We start from the raw sequence: 12,483 nt of genomic DNA on the forward strand, positions 1-12,483 counted from the left end.
TTCAGATATTTACATACATATATATATTTATATTCATACACATACATTGCTATCTATTCTAAGGTTTAACTCATAACTCATTTAGTTTATGAAATAATACTAATGAACTCAAAGCTTATAGACATATATGTAACTTGGTAAAAACGTATGTACACTTATAGGTGGTGATCACACCCCTGGTAGGTCTGATGTAGACACCCAAAATAGCAGTCTCTTAGTTGACTATTGTGGTCCTGATGTCACCTTAGTTCAGGTGTGGGTGCCATGGGAGCTCCCTCAGTGGCCCCGGGGCTCTACTCCTGATCACAGCTGGTGCCTATGCTCAGCCTCCTGTAATACATAGACCCTTTTATGCCCCTCAGACAGGGCTGGTGGATCTACGGTCCTGATTGCTCACTCCCCACATGAGGGTCTACTACAAGAGGGGAGGGCTATGCCCACTCGCTCACCCCCAGCCCTGAGTGCTCCCCCTTTAGTCAGAACAAGGGCTTGCCTCTGGGCTCTGCTTGCTTCCCTCACTCACCTTTCTGGTCCCCCAGTGAGATCGCTGCAGTCTCCTTGCAACAGTTTCTCTCTCTCTCTGCCCCCAACTGTCCCCAGCTGTCAACCTTCGACCCCAGCCCCTGGCAGCCACCAATCCTGGCTGCAGAAGTCTGGGGGCTCTGAGAAGGACCCTGTTTCCAGGGCCTGAAGCCTGAATTTCTTCAGTTCTTTTGTTCTGGTGTCCTCAGGGGGACAAAGAAATCTCTCAGTCTCAGCCTGGTTTTGGCTTACAATGGGATGCCCTCCACAGGTGCCCTTCTATTACAATCTGTTACACAAGTATGAGTCCAGATGGTTCTTGCCAAATCTGCCAATTCCTATATTTACCAATTTCAACTAATTTTGACAAAGATAAATTCTGTTTCTGTAGTGCAATCAAATTGACAGAAACAGGTATCTTGTCAGATATCTTAGACACTGGAGCAAACTCAACAGTGTGTGGCAATTGTCACACTGAACTCATGCGTGTTTCTTCCTTTGTAGTGGTATCAGCTCGATTGTTCAGGTCTGCACCCATGGTTCCTTTTCTGTGTGCCTTTACTTTTCCCAGGTGTACAGGTGTGTGTCTACATTGTGCCAGGTGCCAAACATACCTTAGGAGATCCTAGTACTTGATTGCCTTACCACTGGAACTGCAAAACCTGCACAAGTTCCCATGGGAAACTGGTGCCTCCTGAGTCAGGGGGGCACTTTCCCCGCCCAAGAGACATTCAGTGACTGGGGAAGGTCCCCCCCTATAGCCGATCCTGCAGGATAAGGGGAGGGAGTGTTCTCCACGGCCAATCCTGCCAACCCACAACTGCAGCAGTGTGCTGCCGACACTTCAGGCCATGCTGCTGGCACTTTTGGGTCAGCAGGATTGGCCATGGGGGGACAGCTTCTCCTGGCACACTCCCTGGCCAATGCTCTCAGGGGGCACCAGTACTCTCGCCTGCCCCCTGCCTGCCTGGGAACGCTATTGTCAGGGGGTGCACCAGCAATTGCATCCCTGTGCATCCCCTATGTGTTGCCACTGCCAGTTCCATACAGGCAGCCAGTCCGATAAAGCATCCAGTCTAATAAAGAGAAAATCACACATGATTGATTATCGGTCAAGTTTTCTATCTAGAGCTACAATGATTGCAATGGTTTTGGCAGTTCACACAGAGTTATAATTGCATCTTCCCTGAATTCCCCTTATGTCCTCATGATTCTGGACCTGAATAGCTGCATAGCCTATGAATTATTGATAAAATAGCAGCTTCCATCAGTAAACCAAATCATGTCAAAGTGCAAGTATATATCCTAGTCATAAAGTGCTCTGCTTACAAAAATCTCTGGCTCTTCAGGTACTGTGCTAAGTAAGGGACATTCATGATTGTTATCTCCTTCTATTATTAAGCCATAAGGCATCACAGGTTCCTCTTTAACTAATTCAGTGTCTACATTTCTATTAAGTAGCGTAAGAGGCCACTGTGCTATCTGTGGCGATGACACTCCTGACTTTTATCTTGCCTGAAATTATATACTTCATGGGCATGTACATGGTTTTTAAAGTGAGTTGAGCCATACCAATATTGAAATTCCATGTATTAAGTGCCGAGACTAGGGTTAGAATCTCCTGCTCGCAAACAGAGAATTCTCTCTCCATTGGGGTTAAAGTGTGGGATGCAAAAGCCGCAGGGTTCTGTCCAGTGCCTAAATTCTGACTTAATATAGCTCCGACGCTTGTGCTAGTTGTAGTGAGCTCCAAAATAAAAGGTCAATGTACATTTGCATAGATAAGTGCAGGTGCATTCATTACACTTTTCTTTAACTTACAGATGGCAACTCTTTCTTCTCTACCCCAGCTCCAAGGGACTCCTTTGCACAGCAGTCTGTACAGAGGTGCAGCACTGTCTGCAAAGTCCTCGATAAAGTCCCTTAGAAAGCCCACGAGATCTAGAAAAGATCTTAAGGTAGACACATCTAACAGGTATAGGAGCTTTGTAATGAGCTCTACTCACTGTTTGTCAGGACACCATCCCTCAGGACTAAAGCTTAAGTCCTAGATATTTTACAGTAGTCTGTGCAAATTGTACCATCTAAGGATTGATCTTAAAACCTGTTGACTTAATAATGTGCAGAACCCTGGCAGTTCTTTCAATACATTCCTCCCTGGTAGAACTAGTGATTAGGATGGCATCAACATATAAAAGAACATGATTACAGTCATCCTCAGTTAGTTCATCTAACATCTTTGTTACACATCTATGGCAAATAGACAGCACTACTGACCTGCGTATTGCCAATTTTGAAAAGGGAATGCAAATTTGTACCAACATTCCTGATTAACAGGGATTGCATAGAATGCATTAGCTAAATCCAACACTGTAAACCACTTAGCTCCACTAATTATCTGACTCATGAATGAGGAATTCAACTTGATTGGATTGATGGTGACCTGGTGGGATGATACACATGACTGGGCACTAAATATTGAGGGTTACAGGCTTTATAGAAAGGATTGGATTGGGAAGAAGGGAGAACGTGTGGCCCTCTGCGTGAAAAAGCAGTACCCCTCCCTGCAGGTCACCTATGACAACTGGGAAGGGTCTCTTGAGACCCTCTGGGTCAGGCTACAAGGAGGACCAGGAGAGGGAGACCTGATGGTGGGAATCTACTACAGGCCTCCTTCCCAAGAGGAGGTGAGTGATCGAGCATTCTTAGGTGAACTGATAGAGGCAGCCAGCACTAGAGATATGATCATCATGGGTGACTTCAATTCCCCAGACATCTTTTGGGAAGACCATTCAGCCACCTCCAGCAGGTCAGCCAACTTCCTGGCAACAACAGACAACTTGTTTCTGACACAGGTTGTGGAATGGCCTACCAGGGGCAAGACCACTCTGGATTTAGTGCTGATCAAAGGGGAAGATATTGTAGGTGACCTGAGGATTGGTGGTACTCTGGGCAACAGTGACCGTGACTTGATATGGTTCACCATCCACCGTAAGACTGGGAGGTTAGTCATCAGAACAGAAGTCCTGAATTTCAAGAAGGTAGATTTTGGCAAACTTGAGAGGCTCATTGGAGAAGCCTTATGTAACTGGCAATTGGATAATTTAGGAGTGCAGGAACAATGGTGCTTCCTTAAGGAGGCAATTCTCATGGCTCAAAAAGTCCCAACACAGGCAAAAAGTGGGAAAGGGGCCAGGAGGCCACCCTTGGCTCACTAGGGATATTAGTGTCCTACTGAAAAAGAAAAAAGAAGCATATATGTAATGGAGGAACAGCTTAGCAACCAGGGAGGAATACACTTGTATCACTAGGGCCTGCAGTTACAAGACAAGGAAAACTAAGGCAGGCATGGAGATCAAACGGGCAACTGCTATAAAAGACAACAAAAAGTCCTTCTACAGATACATAGGGAGCAAGAAAAAATTGGGCTCCACTGTGGAACCCCTACTGAATAACCAGGGGCAGCCTACAGTTGACGCCTGCGAAAAGGCAGAACTCCTAGATACATACTTTGCATCTGTATTCCTGACCAGAGGCCCAGGGAACAGGGGGAAGGTAACAGCCTACATGAAATCAGCCCAGAACAGGTGAGGGATCTTCTACAATGCTTGGACATTTTCAGGACATTTTCAGTTCTGCTGTGCCTGACGACCTGCACCCAAGAGTCCTGAAAAAACTGACTGAACTTATAGCAGTGACACTGGCCAAGATGTTTGAATAGTCCTGGAACTCGGGAGTGGTCCTGGATGACTGGAAGAGGGCCAATGTGGTTCCCATCTTTAAGAAAGGGAAGAGGGATGACCCCACAAACTACATACCAGTCAGTCTGACCTCATTCTTGGATAGAATCTTTGAAAAGTTGGTTAAGGAGGCCATCAACTACAAGCTGGTAATGGATGGGGTGCTAAAAAGCAACCAGTACGGCTTTGTTAAGGGTAGTTTATGCCTGACAAACCTTGTGTCCTTCTACGAGCAGTTAACTAACTATTTGGGTGAGGGACATGAGGTTGATGTAATCTACTTAGACTTCAGGAAAGCCTTTGACTCTGTCTCCCGTGGGATTCTCTCTAACAAACTGGAGAGTACTGGGCTGGACCAGTCTACAGTGAGGTGGGTGGACAACTAGCGTAGAGCGTGGTGATCAATGGGATGGCCTCATCCTGGAGGGCTGTCTCCAGTGGTGTCCCCCAGGGATTGGTGCTTGGACCTGTGCTATTCAATATATTCATTAATAACTTGGATGAGGGGGTGAAAAGTGCAATGATTAAGTTCACAGATGATACCAAGCTCTGGTGAAAATGCAGGATGACCATGACAGACTGGATTTATGGGCAAAACGAAATCAGATGAGGTTTAACAGGGAGAAGAGCAAGGTCCTTCACCTGGGTAGGAAGAACCCCCACCACAAATATACAATGGGCGGTGGTCCACTGGCTGGCACGGCATCTGAACAAGACCTGGGAGTCACGATCGAATGGAAGATGAATATGAGCCAACCATGCAATGAGACTGCCAAAACGGCAAACAAAACTCTGGCATGCATCAGCTGATGTGTGGCCATTAGATCCAGGGAGGTACTCCTCCCTCTCTATTCAGCATTGGTGCAGCATCAGCTGGAGTACTGTGTCCAGTTCTGGGCACCGCACTTCAAGAAGGATGTGGATAAGCTTGAGAGGGTACAAAGAAGGGTCACCCATTTGGTTAAGGGGATGGAGGGTAGGTCCCATGAAGAGAGACTCCAGGAACTGGACCTGCTCAGCCTGAGGAAGAGAAGGCTGAGAAGTGACTTGATAGCTGCCTACAAGTACATCAGGGGGAGTATCAAGAACTAGGAGAGCAACTGTTCAGGAGGGCACCTCAAGGGAGGAAAAGAACCAATGGGTATAAACTAATAGAGAGGGTAAATTCAGGTTGGATATAAGGAAACACTTCTTTTCTAAGGGTCACCAGAATCTGGAACACAGTCCCAGAGAGGTGGTGCAGTCACCCTCCTTGGAGGTGTTCAAGATGAGGTTGGACAGACACCTTGTCACGGTCAACTGAGCCCAGTTACTTCCTGCCCATGGCAGGGGACCAGACTTGATGATCTTACAAGTTCCTTCTGGTTCTATGTTTCTATTATTCTGTGATTCTACACACAACAGAAGCAGACCATTTCCCAACTAAGACAAGTTCAACACCGAGACGTGGCAGGTAAGAATCGTGCAATCACTGCTGGGTGCAAGAACTGGGTGAGTCTACGTCCCCATGGCACAATATCACAGGGTGCAGGGCCATTGGGCCCCACGGGCCTATCCTATCCTGCATTTGCAAAGAGTATGAAAGAAAGGCTGGAGGCAGTCCAGCATTTTGAAGGCATTACCAGAGTCGAGTTGAAACTGTTTATTGATTCTATTAAATTCCTACAGAACTGGGGTTAGAAACTGTAAATACAGTTTATTGACAGGGTTGCAATACATTTGATATAGAACTTCTGCATCATAACATTGTTGTTTATTCTTGAAACGTTAGCTCATCCCACTGATCCAGTATGTGCACACAACAATCATAAACGGACAGACATCTAGTGGCCAATAGCTGAATGAGCTTCAGGGGTCTGTCACCATGATTGATCATTTGGTATATCTTTGCATATTCATGATGTCTCAGGGAGCTGTGAGAGAATCAGCTGTAGGAATGTGAGACTAAAAACTCTAGATTGTGTGACAGTGTTTTTGCAGCTTTACTGACACAGAGCTGTATTGAGTGACATACACATTTGATAAGATTGCGATTTTCTTTCCTTTGCAGGACATGTGTACAAACAGAATTTTTCCTCCTGACCATGATGCCACAGCCATCATCCCAGTCCCAGTACACCTGCTGAAATTCATACCCACACTGTCAAAAAACTGAATCAGTGCTATGGCAATTGCTTCTGCTGTTTCACTTTCCAAACTGGCTGGGTATTTATACACATATTTTTTTTCCAGCAACATGCCGGAGATCTGCCACTTCAGAGCAGACTCGATTAATTAAGCCTGCTCCGTACATGAGCTGAGGTGAACTGCACTGCACCACATGCAGTTGTATAAGCGGCAAGATGCAAGTCAGCACGCAGAAAATGGCAGTAGTGCACTTTTGAATTAACATGTTTTAGTTCAAAAGCGTGCCACTATTTTCTCAGTGCTGAGGTGCATTTTGCTGCTTATACAACTTTTCAAAGCACCCAGCACTGCAACACATACATGTGAAAAAATGCCCACTAAGCCCAAAAATGCAGAATTTTTTTTTTTAAGGAGAAGCTGAAGTAACGCAGTACCATGCAAAGCTGCCTTACCACAAAAACGTCTGTGCTTTCATCTCTAACAAGTGAATACTGAGATTCACCAATGTCTTTGATTAGGGCAGAGAACATACAGGGAGCAAAAACGTTGGTTATTAATGCCATTCATTTTGTCCTATGCAAACTTACATCTTTCTTGATGATCCGACAAGTGCCCTGAGGTCATCCATGGAATTAACTGCTCAATGGCAGCTAATGTAGCAGGCCAGGTTCAGCTCTGCTGTATGCATCATAGTTGAAGGTTTTGATACCATAAATCTGATATCTGTCAGGTGCATAGAAGGAAATGGTGTTGCATTTTTTAAATGTTTATCTGTCCGTGTGTGTTGTATAAGGTCTACATGATGTGCGCGAATCCCGGTTTTACAGAATTTGCAAGCAGCTTTGCTGTCGTCATCGATTGCAGGCTTTATTCAGTCTCTCAACTCCTTTTCTTTTTCTAACTCTTTGTTGTATTTCTTTCCATATTTTGCCCCTTTTGTTGGCAGCATGTTGATCTTCAATTGGCTTAGCCTCAAAATGGCATCTAGCATGGCACATTGTGGATGCGTGAAGCAAATGGATGAGCAGAACAGTTCTTGAATTTGGGTGTGTTTTCTTAACAGGACGAAGGGTTGATAGGATGAATCTAAAATTCTAATGACATGCATATACGTCACTATGCCAGTCACCAAAACCTCTCCTATAACCATTTTTAAACTATAACTTTTTAAAGTCACCTATTACAAAACCCCCCCAAAATAATCAACATCCAAATAAAACAAACCCAGAAAACTGTAACTCATGACTCAAAAAATTAAAGCAACTTTTTAAAAAAACAAGCCCAATTCTGCTTATTATAAGCAGACTTGGCAACCTTGCTGATGGACGGGAAGTATCAATTGTAAGAGGCACCAATCAAATGCAGGTGCACACATCTCCCTGTGCACTCAGCACTCTATCTACCCATAAAATGTATCATTTTTACCTCACTCAGGGGCTCAGCTCAGTGCTTTACTGTGCATGCTCCATACACAGTAAGTAAGTCATGCCATCATCGACCTGGAGGTCACTGGCCAGGAAGCGATTGAAAGCATTGAGACACTCATGCAGCATTGAGACACCCGTGCAGTGTTGCAACACCCATGTGGGAGCTGGCAACCTTTGCGGATGGACAGGTAGCTGTCAATCATAAGAGGATAAAGCACACACAAGTTAGAGCACCAAATTTCTTATCACGTCCTAGGCAGAGGATTGCTTCCAGAGCATGTCCAGCTCATGCCTCCTACAAATACAGCTGGTAGGCAACATTAGCACGCCCTTCACTCCAAAGGCAGGGTCTTGTGGGAACTGTCTTGATTCTTGACTTCTTTTCTGAATACAGGCCACAAGCCTGAAAGCAGAAGAGACCCTCACTCTGCTCCCAGCTCTACCCCTGCTGGAGCCTCAGCCTATGTCCTAAACATAGTGCCAGGAGTCCTATCACCCACAACCAGAAAGACTGCTCCAATCCCTTCCCATTTTCTAACCCTAACCCTAATGATAGCTGGAGCAGCTCAGATCCTGACCTCAGGCAGTGGACCACAAGCAGCCTGACTACAGGAGGTATGTTGGAGTGCCTGTAAACCCCCAGTCCTAAATCAAATCTGGAGACCCTTGGCTGCCACAATCCACACTGGAATAAGAGGAACCATCATACCCCCAAGCTGGACCCCATCTCTGGGAGTCCTCCTACCTACAACCCTAGACGAGTGGTCCCAGGGTCCATCCCACTTACTCTGATCATAGACTGCCTTACCAAGCCATGCCCTGACCATAGTTCTGAGAGCCCTACCACCCCAACTGGATAGACATCTTTAGTCCTTGCCTATTATCTAACCCTAACCATAACCTTAAACCTAGCTCAGGCTGCTGAAATCCTATGTGTTAGCACTGTGTATTCATTAAAACTGCTTTAGCATGGGTACTGGTAGCAATCTTGGTTCAGCAGTGAGGAGCTCAATATGGGCAGAAAAACTCTCTGAGAATCAGGGCCTGTTAGATATACCCTTAATGACATACTGGGGTCACTGAGAAAGGCTGTAATAAAATAAGTCTCTTGGTATTTGAAAGCCCATTCTCTTGCCTCGGTGAGTGTTAAGCCAGACCCTCAAGGGTTCACCTTTTACCGTCATGGCCCATCCCCTTGTGTCAGCAGAGGAGCCAAGGCATGAACAAGCCCAATAGACTCAACTTCTCAGTAAAGGATGCATTTTCAGATCATAGTAAGTGTCTATGAGGAGGGCAGCGTAGAGACCCTATGTTGTCCAGGTTATGTCTGTTCTGCTGAGGGACAGCTTTTGGCCCCAGGGATTTTCTGTCTTCAACACTGAGATCTCTTTATTAAAAAAATGAGCAGGAAAAATAAAGAAAGAGAAAGATTGTCTCAAACTCCTCTGCAGCACTTCCCTATCCTTAACCTAGTTTCTCTGACTCTTGTCTCATCCCCAGTCTACTACCACTGTCCTTTTGCTCTGTTCCCCGCCCATTTCTTTACCATAGGCCCATCCTTGAGCCTTGCATCACTATAATTCTGGCTAGGCCTGGGAACAGAAATACAGAATGATCATCACAGAGGATGTCTGTGTTTTTTTTTAACCAAACCAAAACTGGCACTCAAGAGGGGACGCTAGGTCCCACAGCATATCTAGCTCCTTACAAGCACCCACACAATGCTTCTCGAAAGGTCTGTGGATGCATCTCAACTCACCCACTGAAGTGCAGGGGGAAAAAATGATCGTGGCTGGTGTCCTTTCCTCCAGAAGGAAACTTCCTAGCTAAGCATCACAGCAGCCCAGCCTGAGACACTTCATTCCTTAGGAGTCCAATTGGAATTGGTTCCTGTAAGCATCCAGCCACTGTGGCTTCATTTCTTGTATTTTACTCATACCAGCATTTATAGATGTGGGGAGGGGGCTTTAATTAGAGCTGCTGTAATTGAAGTGCCCAGAGCATCACGTGAATCAACATCCCCACACTGAAAAATGGCAGCAGGGGGTGCTTTAACTAAAGCTCATTGAAAAAACTTTAAAGTGCCCCTACCAGTATTTTTCAGTGTGGAGATGCTGATACATGTGATGTTGGGAGTCTGCTGGATTGCAGTAACTACCAGTCTCGGGCATACTCAATTAATTGAGTCCACTCCGATGTGCTATAATTACAGCAAACTCCAAACACAACTCAGTGCACACAAACCTCCCACCTCTCATTAAAAAACAATCAACTGTTTAGAGGGATTCAAAGTTCCTTAAGCAAGGCTGGAAAGTCAGCACATCCTCAGCTGCAATTCTCTTAATCCGCTGCAATTCATTAAAGTGGCTACAAGAGAAACTGTTTTTGGTTTCTACCAACCTGATCCTGTTGGATGAACTCTGAGGCTCTCGTCCTGTGCCGACCTCCTGCCAGTAGCAAATTGAATGGCAAAGGAAATAAGAAATGGTTGATTTGCTTTTGCCGCAGCTCCTGAACCCACTGAGTTATTTATTCTAGCTATTAAGCCTGCCAGTGTAATGAGTGTAAATTTCAGCTACTTCATTAGTTTGACCATGTTCTATCCCCTGCTCTATTCTCATCTTTCTTGTGATTTCATTTCCTACCCTTCTTACCTCCTTCCAGCTTCCTCCTCCCACCACTACTAACTCATTTCTTACGGACGGTTTCATTAAGTAATTAACACACCAGCAGGTCACATACCCTGCTTGGGGTGAACCATAGTCATTCAGGGTGAGATCTGTTAAACTGCTGTCATTCCATTTGATGCACATACCTGGGCTTCAATTCTAGGCACCCTCCCTCCCAGACTACTGAGTGGACATAACATGGATTGCGGCAGAAGCTTTAAAAGCCTATAGAGTCTATAGTATAGTATATAGTCTATAGTATAGACAGTGTCTTGCAAGACTCAGGCTGCCCCCCGGAGGGTAAAATGTGAATTCCCTATTATCCGCTCTTTCCTCCTGACTTCCTCCAGGCCTTTGAGAGATTCAGAAGGATGAGAATAAGAAGGAACGACGGGAATAGAAGGGTTTTTAAAGGTTTCCTTCCACAAAACCAGCAACCCTGCTGTCAACCAAGTATATTGCAAGTAATGTGCAAGGAGAAGGAATTTCATATGCACCTGCTCACAGGGATGTGCCTACCCAGGTCAGGTTTTGGATGCCAAAAAAATCCCTACTTAAAACAGTTGCAGGGTCCGTGAAATACTTTCCTTTTCTAGTGATCTTGATGAATACAGTCTGCTGCTGCTTGTCAATTAATGGTAGGTTCTTTTACCTTAAGTGGTAAAGGCCTGTATTTGTGATACAGAAGTGCTGGGGTAAAGACCTCACTAAGGTCTATGTTTACACAGCTGTTACAGTATGTCCCTCCAGATGGGACCTGGCTCTTGTGGTTCTCAGATGCTTGCCATCTGCTTGTCCAAGAGGGACTCCATCGTCCCTGGTGTAGGGTTTAATCCAGCACCATTGAAATGAGTCAATAAGAGTTTTGCCAGTGATTTCAGTGAAGGAAAAGATCAGACCAACCTCTGGCTCTACCAGAAATGTTCTCTGTTAATGATGAATGGTTACAGTGTTTACTCCCCGATCTTGGGACAATGCAATATATTTAGCTTTAAATGCCATATCTCTGCAATAGCAATGAGTGCTTTATAAATATATGTTATGAAACCAAATAATAATAATTGATTTGAGTTAACCAGATCAGAGTACAGTTAATCTGGCTCAGTATTCTCATCAGCTTTTACTGGTTCCCATACTCCACACAGGATCTCTTAAGGAATCGTAAAGGGTTTTGAAAGAACTATGGCCCTTTTTGTCTGAATAACACGTCTGCTAATCCGAGACAGGATGACCTCCAGTTTCATTGCTGAATAATGAGACAAGGAACGCGTTCAATCTGTTAACTAAACCAATCTCATCTGTAACAGATTTTCCATTCATGTGCATTACTGGTCAAAATGACTTTTTGCTGGGTCATTTATGTTCAACAGGAATGTCTTGTCCTATTATGTTTATCTACTTAGCAAGTTTTTGTTTAATTTTCTCTTGCACTTTTTGCTTCTTTATTTGCTATGAATTTATTTGCTCTCATTTTCTTAGATATTCATAACTCATTTTAGCCTATTTATTGGATTTTGTATTTTTATACTCCACTGTGCTGTAGAGTATCTTGATTTTGCTAGTCATCCCAGTTGTGCTGTTATATATTCAGTAACTATATTGTCTCACAGGGTACAATTTGTTTGCGTGCTTTGAAATCACTTTGAAAACCACCAATATTTGACGTATCTATAATGTTTTTTGATTCTACTGGCAGTATATAAAATGCTTCAGGTTGACCTACACCACTTGGGTACTGCACTCAGGAGCACCCCTATGAAGCACATCCCACCTCCTCACTCCTGCTCTGTGTCACTTGACTCCCACAGACAAGGCAATGGAGTTGCTTTAGCGCAGCCCTGCCTATGTGCTCAGAGCTTCTCCTAGGCTTTGTGTTTCAGACTTGCTGAGTGGCCTGTGCTCAGTGCCACCTTACGATGGCTACTTTGTTCATTTCTGGGACTTTGCATGTGGAGCAGGAGCATATGGGCCACATGTAGCTCATGTGTAGACAAGCCC

This window comes from Crocodylus siamensis, chromosome 8 (assembly GCF_052110815.1).
Source record: "Crocodylus siamensis isolate JL-2025a chromosome 8, ASM5211081v1, whole genome shotgun sequence".
NCBI lineage: Eukaryota > Metazoa > Chordata > Crocodylia > Crocodylidae > Crocodylus > Crocodylus siamensis.